The 13,231-nt window shown below is 41.5% G+C and overlaps 1 protein-coding gene across 1 annotated transcript in view; it reads left to right on the forward strand.

The window, feature by feature from the left end:
* LRMDA (leucine rich melanocyte differentiation associated) overlaps positions 1-13,231 on the forward strand; it is an 834,718-nt gene that overhangs the window by 988 nt on the left and 820,499 nt on the right. The window lies entirely within an intron of this gene.

Raw genomic sequence — 13,231 nt, forward strand, 5'->3', positions numbered from 1 at the left:
CAGTTGGCTAATAAGAAACTAATTAGCATAAATCTAAAATTGCTCATAAATGGCTCAAAATTGAAAAAAATAAAAACCACTGTTCTCTACATTACAGCGCCGATCACATTATGTAGGAGATAGGGCATTTATAATCTGGTGACAGAGCCTCTTTAACCCCTTCCCGCTATTGGGCGTGACTGTACGTCCAGATATAAAGTGCGTTCCCACACTCGGGCGTACAGTCACGCCCTGTAGATAAAGCGGGCACAGGAGCTGTGCGCGCTTTATCTTCAGCAGCTGTCCGCTGTCATACACAGCTGACATCCCGCTGCAATGGCTGTTACCGCCGATCGCAGCCATTTAACCCCTTCAATGCGGCTGTCAATGACGTCTGCCGCATTGAAGTGGTTGACAGAGGGAGGGAGCTCCCTCTGTACACCCTGGGCCCCCCCTGCGATGGAAGCTATGGCAACCAGGAAGCAGTTGCTAGGCTTCCTGGTTGCCCAGGTACGGAAGCCTATTAGGTCCTGCCCGAGGCATGATGTAATAGGCTAACTGTCAGATGAAGAATGACAGTTACAATACACTGCACTACATAAGTACATACAGAAGTAGTGCAGTGTATTGTACCGGAGATCAGAAGATCAGATCTTCAAGTCCCCAGGTCAGTGTAAAAGAAAATGTGAAAGAAAAATAAATAAATAAAAGTTTTAATAAATAATAAATAAATAATAAAAACAACACTTGCCCTGTTTCCCTGATCAACTATTATTAGAAAAAAAATGAAAACATGAAAATAAAACTATACATAATAGGTATCGCCGCGTTCGGAATGGCCTGATCTATAAAAATATCACATTATTTTTACCGCACGATGAACAACGTAAAAATTTTAATAAAAAAGAATGACAGCATTTTATTTTTTGGTCATCTTGTCTCAAAAAAATGTAATAAAAAGTGATCAAAAAGTTGCAAGTAACGCACAATGGTACCAAAGAAACTACAGTTCGTCACGCATAAAACAAGCCCTCCCGCAGCGATATCAACGAAAAAATAAAAAGTTATGGCTGTCAGAAAATGGCGACACTAAAACATGATTTTTTTAGAAAAGAGTATTTTTATTGTGGGAAAGTAGTGAAACGTAAAAAAACTATATAAATTTGGTGTCGCTGTAATCGTATCGCCCCGCAGAATAAAGTTAACATGTTGTTTATACTGCACGGTGAACACTGTAAAAAAAAACAAAAAAACGAAGAATTGCTGTTTTTTGGTTTCCTCATCTCCCAAAAAATGGAATAAATAGTGATAAAAAAATCGCATGTACCCCAAAATGGAACTAATAAAAATTACAGCTCGTTCCACAAAAAACGCGCCCTCACACAGCTCCGTTACCGGAAAAATAACACGTTATGACTCTCAAAACGCAATGATGCAAAATGATGCTAAATGACGGCCCAGACTAATTTTTAGGTCCAGTAGAATTTCACTAAATACCCCACATCGTCACATGCTGGACCCCACAGGTGGACCCTGTAGATGCAGCGGAGATGAGGAAACTTTAGGGCCTTGTGCTGCTTATAGGGCTAGTGAAGAAGTCAGAGATTAGGCAATACTGGGGCGAAGATATTTTGTATAATACCCAATAAACCCGGCCTGTGCATAAATGATTGGCTCAAAGCGACCACACCAATCCATGGATTATTCATATCACCCTATTACATCATCCTATTATGCCCTGATGTACTCCGCCCAGTATACATATACCCTGATGTACTCCGCCCAGTTTACACATACCCTGATGTACTCCTCAGCTTACATATACCCTGATGTACTCCGCCCAGCCTACATATACCCTGATGTACTCCGCCCAGCCTACATATACCCTGATGTACTCCGCCCAGCCTACATATACCCTGATGTACTCCGCCCAGCTTACATATACCCTGATGTACTCCGCCCAGTTTACACATACCCTGATGTACTCCTCAGCTTACATATACCCTGATGTACTCCTCAGCTTACATATACCCTGATGTACTCCGCCCAGCTTACATATACCCTGATGTACTCCTCACAGCTTACATATAGCCTGATGTACTCCGCACAGTTTACATATACCATGATGTACTCCGCCCAGTTTACATATACCCTGATGTACTCTGCCCAGTTTACATATACCCAGATGTACTCTGCCCAGTTTACATATACCCTGATGTACTCCGCACAGATTACATATACCCTGATGTACTCCGCCCAGCCTACATATACCCTGATGTACTCCGCCCAGTTTACATATACCCTGATGTACTCCGCACAGATTACATATACCCTGATGTACTCCGCCCAGCCTACATATACCCTGATGTACTCTGCCCAGCTTACATATACCCTGATGTACTCCTCACATATTACATATACCCTGATGTACTCCGCACAGATTACATATACCCTGATGTACTCCGCCCAGCCTACATATACCCTGATGTACTCTGCCCAGCTTACATATACCCTGATGTACTCCGCACAGCTTACATATACCCTGATGTGATGTACTCCGCACAGCTTACATATAGCCTGATGTACTCCGCACAGCTTACATATACCCTGATGTACTCTGCATAGCTTACATATACCCTGATGTACTCCGCACAGATTACATATACCCTGATGTACTCCGCACAGCTTACATATACCCTGATGTACTCCTCACAGCTTACATATAGCCTGATGAACTCCTCACATATTACATATACCCTGATGTACTCCGCACAGTTTACATATACCCTGATGTACTCCGCACAGCTTACATATACCCTGATGTACTCCGCACAGCTTACATATACCCTGATGTACTCCGCACAGCTTACATATACCCTGATGTTCTCCGCACAGCTTACATATACCCTGATGTTCTCCGCACAGCTTACATATACCCTGATGTACTCCGCCCAGCATACATATACCCTGATGTATTCCGCCCAGTTTACATATACCCTGATGTACTCTACCCAGCTTACATATACCCTGATGTACTCTGCATAGCTTACATATACCCTGATGTACTCCACACAGATTACATATACCCTGATGTACTCCGCACAGCTTACATATACCCTGATGTACTCCTCACAGCTTACATATAGCCTGATGTACTCCTCACATATTACATATACCCTGATGTACTCCGCACAGTTTACATATACCCTGATGTACTCAGCACAGCTTACATATACCCTGATGTACTCCGCACAGCTTACATATACCCTGATGTACTCCGCACAGCTTACATATACCCTGATGTACTCCGCACAGCTTACATATACCCTGATGTTCTCCGCACAGCTTACATATACCCTGATGTTCTCCGCACAGCTTACATATACCCTGATGTACTCCGCCCAGCATACATATACCCTGATGTATTCCGCCCAGTTTACATATACCCTGATGTACTCTACCCAGCTTACATATACCCTGATGTACTCCGCACAGCTTACATATACCCTGATGTTCTCCGCACAGCTTACATATACCCTGATGTACTCCGCCCAGTTTACATATACCCTGATGTATTCCGCCCAGCTTACATATACCCTGATGTATTCCGCCCAGCCTACATATACCCTGATGTACTCCGCCCAGCCTACATATACCCTGATGTACTCCGCCCAGCTTACATATACCCTGATGTATTCCGCCCAGCTTACATATACCCTGATGTACTCCGCACAGCTTACATATACCCTGATGTACTCCGCACAGCTTACATATACCCTGATGTACTCCGCACAGCTTACATATACCCTGATGTACTCCTCACAGCTTACATATAGCCTGATGTACTCCGCACAGTTTACATATACCATGATGTACTCCGCCCAGTTTACATATACCCAGATGTACTCTGCCCAGTTTACATATACCCAGATGTACTCTGCCCAGTTTACATATACCCTGATGTACTCTGCCCAGTTTACATATACCCTGATGTACTCTGCCCAGTTTACATATACCCTGATGTACTCTGCCCAGTTTACATATACCCTGATGTACTCCGCACATAATTACATATACCCTGATGTACTCCGCCCAGCCTACATATACCCTGATGTACTCTGCCCAGCTTACATATACCCTGATGTACTCCGCACAGATTACATATACCCTGATGTACTTCTCACAGTTTACATATACTCTGATGTACTCCGCCCAGCTTACATATACCCTGATGTACTCCGCCCAGTTTATATATACCCTGATGTACTTCGCCCAGTTTACATATACCCTGATGTACTTCGCCCATCTTACATATACCCTGATGTACTCTGCCCAGTTTACATATACCCTGATGTACTCCGCCCAGCTTACATATACCCTGATGTACTCCGCCCATCTTACATATACCCTGATGTACTCCGCCCAGCTTACATATACCCTGATGTACTCCGCCCAGTTTACATATACCCTGATGTACTCCGCCCAGTTTACATATACCCTGATGTACTCCGCCCAGCTTACATATACCCTGATGTACTCCGCCCAGTTTACATATACCCTGATGTACTCCGCCCAGTTTACATATACCCTGATGTACTCCGCCCAGCTTACATATAGCCTGATGTACTCCGCACAGATTACATATACCCTGATGTACTCCGCCCAGCTTACATATACCCTGAGGTACTCTGCCCAGCTTACATATGCCCCCACATTATAAGATAAAATACCACTAAAACACCAAGCAAAATCTGCGCTTCAAAGCCAAATGGTGGTCCAACTGAGCCTGGCAGTGTGCCCAAACGACAATTTATGACCACATATGGGGTATTACTGTATTCTGGAGAACCCGCTTAACAATTTATGGGATGTGTGTCTACGGTGGTACAAGCTGGGCACAACACATTGGGCACTGAAATGGCATATCTGTGGAAAACAGCAATTTTCAATCTGCAACATCTATTGTTTACTCATTTTTGCAAAACACTTGTGCGGTCAAAATGCTCACTACACCCCTAGATAAATTCTTTGAGGGATCTAGTTTCCAAAACGGGGTAATTTATCGGGGGTACCACTTTACTGGTACTATAGCTCAATGCAACATGGTGTCAAAAAGTGAATCTTATAATATCTCCACTCCAAATACTAAATGGCGCTCCTTCCCTTTAGAGCCTTGCTGTGTGTCCAAATAGCAGTTTATTACCACGTGTGGGGTATTTCCCTACTCTGAAGAAGTTGCTTTACAAATGTTACGGTGCTTTTTCTCCTTTATTTGTTGAGAAAATGAAAAATGTTGAACTAATACTACGTCTTATTGGAAAATAATGTAATTTTTCATTTTCACTGCCCATTTCTAATAAAATATATGAGACACCCGTGGGGTCAAAATGCTCACTAACCCCCCTAGATGAATTCCTCAATGGGTGTAGTTTGCCAAATGGAGTCACTTTTTTCCCACTGTACTGGTACCTTAGGAGCTTTACAAATGCGACATGGTGCTGAGAAATCAAACCAGCAAAATCTGTACTCCAAAAGCTAAATGGCGTGCCTTCCCTTCTGAGTCCTGCCGCTTGCCCAAACAGCAGTTTATGACCACATGTTGGGTATTTCCGTACTCTGGAAAAGTTGCTTTACAAATGTTACGGTGCTTTTCATAATTTATTTGTTGAAAAAAATAAATTTTTTGTGGTAAAGCTACATCTTATTGGAAAATAATGTGATTTTTCATTTTCACTGCCCAATTCTAATGAAATCTATGAAACACCTGTGGGGTCAAAATGCTCACTACCCCTAGATGAATTCCTCAATGGGTGTAGTTTGCCAAATGGAGTCACTTTTGGGGAGTTTCCATTGTACTGGTACTTAAAGAGGCTCTGTCACCAGATTTTGCAACCCCTATCTCCTATTGCAGCAGATCGGCGCTGCAATGTAGATTACAGTTTCGTTTTTTGTTTTTTTTAAACGAGCATTTTTGGCCAAGTTATGGCCATTTTTATATTTATGCAAATTAGGCTTTCTAAAGTACAACTGGGCGTGTTTAAAGTTAAAGTACAACTGGGCGTGTATTATGTGTGTTACATCTGGGCGTTTTTACTTCTTTTACTAGCTGGGCGTTGTGAATAGAAGTGTATGATGCTTCGTTCTGGCAGTGCACAGACACCCAGCGTGTTCTCGAGAGATCACGCTGTGACGTCACTTCCTGCCCCAGGTCCTGCATCGTGTCGGACGAGAGAGGACACATCGGCACCAGAGGCTACAGTTGTACACAATACACGCCCAGTTGTACTTTAACTTTAAACACGCCCAGTTGTACTTTAGAAAGCCTCATTTGCATAAATATAAAAATGGTCATAACTTGGCCAAACATGCTCGTTTAAAAAAAAAATAAATAAATGTTACTCTTATCTAAATTGCAGCGCCGATCTGCTGCAATAGGAGATAGGGGTTGCAAAATCTGGTGACAGCGCCTCTTTAAGGGGCTTTGCAAAAGCGACATGGTGCAGAAAAACCAATCCAGCAAAATCTGCTCTCCAAAAGCCAAATGGCGCTCCTTCCCTTCTGAGCTCTGATGTGTATTCATACAGTGGTTTATTACCACATATGGGGTATTTCCGTACTCTGGAGAAGTTGCTTTACAAATGTTACAGTGCTTTTTCTCCTTTATGAAACACCTGGGGGGTCAAAATGCTTACTATACCCCTAGATGAATTCCTCTAGGGGTGTGGTTTCCCAAATGGAGTCACTTTTGGGGGGTTTCCACTGTACTGGTACCTTAGGAGCTTTACAAATGAGAAATGGTTCAGAGAAATGAATCCAGCAAAATCAGCACTCCAAAAGCTAAATGGCATGCCTTCCCTTCTGAGTCCTGCTGCTTGCCTAAACACCAGTTTATGACCACATGTTTGGTATTTTCGTATTCTGGAGAAGTTGCTTTACAAATGTTGTGGTGCTTTTCCTCATTTGTTTGTTGAAAAAATTAAAAATTTTGAGGTAAAGCTACATCTTATTGGAAAATAATGTAATTTTTCATTTTCACTGCCCAATTCTAATGAAATCTATGAAACACCTGTGGGGTCAAAATGCTCACTACACCCCTAAATAAATTCCTCAAGCGGTGTAGTTTCCAAAATGGGGTCTTTTTTGGGGTGTTTCCTTTATTTTTGCACCACAAGACCTCTTCTAACCTGACATGGTGCCTGAAATATAATTTAAGAAAAGGAAGGCCCAAAAATCCTCTAGGTGCTGCTTTGCTTCTGGGGCTTTTGTTTCAGTCCAGTAGCGCACTAGGGCCACATGTGGGATATTTCTTAAAACTTCAGAATCAGGGCAATAAATATTCAGTTGTGTTTCTCTGGTAAAAGCCTTCAGTATTACAGGAAAAATGGATTAAAATGAGATTTCTGCAAAAAAAATGAAATTTGCAAATTTCCCTTCCACTTTGCTTTAATTCCTGTGAAATGCATAAAGGGTTAAGAAACTTTCTAAATGCTGTTTTGATTACTTTAAGGGGTGCAGTTTTTAAAATGGGGTGATTTGTGGCGGTTCCTAATATATAAGGCCCTCAAAGCCACTTCAGAACTGAACTGGTCCCTAAAAAAATAGGCTTTTGAAATTATCTTGAAAATGTGAGAAATTGCTGCTAAACTTATAAGCCTTGTAACGTCCTAGAAAAATAAAAGGATGTTCAAAAAAATGATGCCAATCTAAAGTAGACATATGGGAAATGTTAGGTAGTAACTATTTTGTGTGGTATAACTATCTGTCTTACAAGCAGATACATTTGAATTTAGAAAATGCTAATTTTTTGCAAATTTTCTCTAAATTTTGGTGTTTTTCACACAACAATATTGAATATATTGACCAAATTTTTTCACTAACTTAAAGTAGAATATGTCACGAAAAAACAATCTCCGAATCGTTTGGATAGGTAAAAGCATTCCTAAAATATTACCACATATAGTAACACACATCAGATTTAAAAAATGAGGCTGTGTCATAAGGTCCAAAAGTGGCTGTGTCCTTAAGGGGTTAAGTGAAGCATATGGGGTCGAAATGCTCGCTGCAGACCCAGATGAATTAATTAAAGGGATTGTCCGAGATTTAATCACTTTGTGTTAATGCATGTAATTTATAAATGTAAATACATTTGTAATATACGTACATTTTCCAAAGTGTCCCCGTTCCAGATCCTGCCGTGGGGAACTTGACGGGTGACGTCACTCTCTGCACTGGCTCTGGCCGCTGTGTTGATCTTGAATTCTTTGCCGGGTATACGACACGTCACTTGTCACGTGGTGTATATCGACTTGTTCTGCTTCGCAGCCCGTAACGCGCATGCGTTGTCACTGCTGTTCTCGCGGTCCCTGCTGTTCTCGAGATAACAGCAGGGGCCGCGCATGCGCGTTACAACAGAACAAGCCGATATACACCAAGTGACGTGTCGTATACCCGGAAAAGAATTCAAGATCAACACAGCGGCCAGTGCAGAGAATGACGTCACCCGTCAAGTTTCCCACGGCAGGATCTGGAAACGGGGCCACTTTGGAAAATGTAAGTATATTACAAAATGCATTTACATTTATAAATTACAAGCATTAACACATAGTTATTAAATCTCGGACAACCCCTTTAAGGAGTGTAGTTTCCTAAATGGGGTCACTTTTTGGGGGTTTCCACTGTACTATTACATCTGGGGCTTTGCAAATGTGACAGAAAACCATTCCAGCAATATCTCCGCTCCAAAAGCTAAAAGGTGCTCCTTATCTTCTGAGCCCTGCTGTGTGCTCAAACATCAGTTTATGACCACATATGGGGTATTGCCATGCTCATGAGAAATTGCCTAACAATTTTTTGGGTGCTTTCTCTCTTCAAAAGCCCCGGTAGCGAGAATTTGAAACGCACTTCACTACCATTTGAGGACATAAGATAATTAAAGGACCCCATGGATAAAATGACAGAGTGTAGCCTTAAACGAACATGGAAAGCCAGTACAGCAGCCCTTAAACCAAGTACTGCTGCAACATGTGCGGCAAGATCTTTAAATATTTGGATGGTGCAACTAGAAGTCATCTAAGATCCAAGACTCCAAAAGACCAGATTTTAGCCTCCATGCGAGTACTTCAGAGGGCAGTGAATTTAATTTCCGATGCATCTGCCGTTTCTGTCAGACTTAATGCCAGAACAGCCGCTCTCTCCCAATTCTGCCAGAAGAGCTATCTGGCTTTGTTCCTGGCCAGGAGACATGGCGTCTAAATCCAGATTGTGTTCCAAAGCCTGTGAGGGTGATAGGTTGTTCGGCTCTAGGCTAGACGATATCCTGGGAAAAGCCTCGGACAAAAAAGAGATTTCCTTCTGAAATCCGTTTCTTCCACCAAAGACGGCCCTTTTGGAACCAGAAGAGAAACCCATCAGAGGTTAAGAAAAGAGAGGGCAATCCAAGATGGCAAAGTCGGAGGCAGAAAAACAGAGGAGTTTATGTTTAGTGCCAATGCTGGAGAAGGCCCTTCCATAAACACTCAATGACGCCAGAGGGTTTGTGGGCGGCAGATTAAGATTCTTCTCCCATACATAGTCAGGGATTTCTTCAAGTTAATATATATCGAATATTGTGTCTCTGGGTTCTCAATTGGAGCTCATTACCCTTCCCCCAGAGAATTTTGTGTTAACACAGATATTAACCCCTTTTGCCTGTCAGTCGGAGAAAGAAGTAGAGATCCTCCTGCAGAAACAAGTCGTGATTCCAGTCCAGACTTTGCAGCACAACCAGGGTTATTATTCCCGTTTATTTCTAGTCTCCAAATCAAATGGGAGGTCCAGAGTGATAATAAACCAGAAGCGTCTGGATGAACATATACAGTACCATTTGACCTCTCATCTGCCCCAAGGATCTTCACCAAGATTATGGTGGAAGTCACTGCCTATCTTCATCAGGGCAGTGATATGGTCTCCCTCTGAACCAGGGAGACCATATTTTAAGGAACTTGGAGTGATTTCTGTTGCACTAGCTAAGTAACTCCTCAAACCTACAGATCTGATTAACCTTAGACCTCCATTGGTCGTATGAAGGAGGAGTTGACTGCAGCCAGTGAAGTGGAACCATTCAGGTGCCTTGTACAATCTAGTTAAGAGCTTATAGTGATTTTCTTGTAGTCTGACACAAGTGGAGAAACCATACAAGTGTGCAAGGATAGATTTGGTCTCATTTTCTGAGTGTGAGATTCCCAATTTCCTCTCCCACGCTTGAAGGAAATCTGTTTTGGAGGAGACTGGTGTTACAACAAATGCGTCATACATTTTCGAAATTTTCCTATTAGGATGTTTCGGCAACATTTTTTTTTAAAAATTCACTTAGAGGTCTATCAACCTTGTACAAATTCCTAATAGCCCTTATTAGGGATGTCACGATACCAGAATTTGGACTTTGATACAGATACTTAGTGTAGTAATACGATTTCGATACCAAAACCATACTTTGCCAACAGTAATAATAAAAAAAAAAGTTCTTCCATTTTCTGATGTGAGGTGCGAGGTGTGATGAATTTTGAATCTGCCTCACATTAATAGTAATTAACTCCCATTACCCCCAAGGTACATGATGGGGTTAATTTCTATTAATGTGAGGCACATGGAGGGTAAATTCATCATCACACCTCATGCCTTACATTAAATCATGCACTAAATAATTCATAATATTGTTTTTAATGGGATGGGTCAGGTCCAACTACCTGGTAAGCTGTACTGCTCTGTAATAAGCTTGAGTATCAGGTAGACCAAGTCCGCCATGAGTCTTTTTCTTAATTAGGAGTGAATGAGCCATTCTAGATATCTAGGGGGACCATTTGCAATCTGTATAAGATCTTTGCCATAATGCAAACCTTTCAGGAGGTTTTTTCTACCCATCCAAGATATCGGTTTAGAATTAAACGTTTTTAATAAGCCACTAATCTCCATCAAACAAATCAGATAACTCACATGAAAGCTGAACGCCTAGATATTTAATAGATCTTTCAGTCCATTTGTCTCGAGAGGATATTTTAAGAATTCGCATAAGCCTAGGAGGGAGAGTTATATTTAGCACTTCAGATTTAGAAGTATTTGCTTTAAACTTAGAGAGGTTACCATATTGGTCCAATATGGATGTACGCTTTGGTAGGCCTAAGTCTGGGTTGGAGAGCAGGAACAAGACATCATCTGCAAAGGCAGTAGCGTGAAATTCCCTAACCCCCAACCATTAGTCCTTTAATATAATTATCTTGTCTCACAGCTTGTAGTAGGGTTTTCAAAGTCAAGATGAACAAAGTGGGGGATGAAGGCCAGCCCTGTCTTGTTCCATTCGTTATAGGAAATGGAAGAGATAAGGAGTCATTAACTTTCAATCTGTCTGGGCAGAGTATAGAGTAAATATTGCATGAATAAGTTCTGGGGGAAAGCCAAACTTAGCTAAAACAGCTCTCATAAAGGACTAGTCCCCTCCATCGAACGCTTTTTCCACATCGATACCTAGAAGAATTGAAGGGACTTTGGTCTTATGTGCCAGGTGTATTGCGTGAAATTGGCGGGTGGTATCATCTCTGCCCTCTCTACCTGGTACAAATCCAGATTGTTCATCATTAATTAGAGATGGGATAAATTTGCGTAATCTAGTCGCTAGAGAAATAGGTCTGTAACTACTACATAACTGTGGATCTTTCCCTTCCTTTACTACAAGAGCTACATGTGCCTCTTGAGATTGTTTCTGTAAGGATTGACCTTGTAAGAGTGCATTACAAGTGTGAATTAGATAAGATAGTAAGTGGTCTTGAAAAGTCTTATAATAAATTATGGGAAATCCAACCGGTCCAGGGCTTTTTCCAGGGGGAAAGCTGTGAATGATAGACTAAAGTTCCTCTTGGGAAATGGGAGCTATAAGGGACAGAGTATCTGCAGGACTAATAGATGGTAGATTCAAAGTGTCCAAAAAGTTGGAAATTCTCAGTTACTGAGGCATATATTGCTATAATTATTGTACGTAACTTTTAACCTCTGTAAATACTTTGTTATCATAAATCCAATTGGAAAAATGTATATTTGATTGATTATAACTTCTTGGTTCACTGGCAGGGAACAGGTTAACACAATCTATAATCAATGATGTGCTGCGTGCACTAACATCCCTCTCTACCCGTCACCACCTCAGCCGGTCTCCGACATTGCCGGATTCACACGACCGTGATTAGACCATGAAAAATGGTCCGTGTGTCAGCCGGATTTCGTGGCCTGATCACGGTACATGTGAACGGGACTCCTGGCATCATAGTCATTTAGGCTACAATCACACGACCGTGAAAAAAAATGGCCATTAAAAATTGATCAATGGTCAGTTTTTCATGTCTATTTACCGTCAGTGTCTCCAAATTCACATCCATTTCCAGTCCGTCTTTCATGGCCGTTAAAAAACTCCCAAAAAAAGATGTATTTCATATGTCAGGGCAGATAGTTCCCCAGTCCTCACATATAGTGTCAGTGCCCACATGTAGTGACTGTGCCACGGTGCCCACATGTAGTGACTGTGCCACGGCACCCAAAAACCATTGCAGGAAAACTTGAGCTGCAAAAGCCAAATGGCGCTTCTTCCCTTCTGAGCTCTGCCGTGTGTCCAAACAGCAGTTTATTACCACATATGGGGTATTGCCGTACTGCTTTTCAAATGCTGGGGTGCTTTTTCTCCTTTATTACAATGCCGATCACATTATGTAGGAGATAGGGCACTTATAATGTGGTGACCGAGCCTCTTTAAGTTCTAAGCCTTGTAACGTCCTAGAAAAAGAAAAAAACGATGCAACTATAAAGTAGACGTATGGGAAATGTGAAATAGTAACTATTTTGTGTGGTACTATCTGTTTTACAAGCAGATACATTTAAATTTAGAAAAGAGCTAATTTTTTCACTTTTCTCTAAATTTTAGTGTTTTTCACAAATCAATATTGAATTTATCTACCAAATTTTTTCAGTAACGAAGTACAATATGTCACAAGAAAACAATCTCAGAATCGCTTGGATCGGTAGAAGCATTCCAAAGTTATCACCACATAAAGTAACAGTCAGATTCGAAAAAGTCGGCTTCGTCTTTAAGGCCAAAACAGGCTGTGTCTTGAAGCGGTTAAGTCTTTATAGTTTGTATATGTTTTACTACTACTTGTGACTTTTTGATCACTTTGTGAATAGCAAACAGTGTGGTTGCGAAGTGACTGAAGTTAGATCTTGTGCACATATA

The sequence above is a fragment of the Rhinoderma darwinii genome, chromosome 11 (assembly GCF_050947455.1).
Source record: "Rhinoderma darwinii isolate aRhiDar2 chromosome 11, aRhiDar2.hap1, whole genome shotgun sequence".
Classification (NCBI taxonomy): Eukaryota; Metazoa; Chordata; class Amphibia; order Anura; family Rhinodermatidae; genus Rhinoderma; species Rhinoderma darwinii.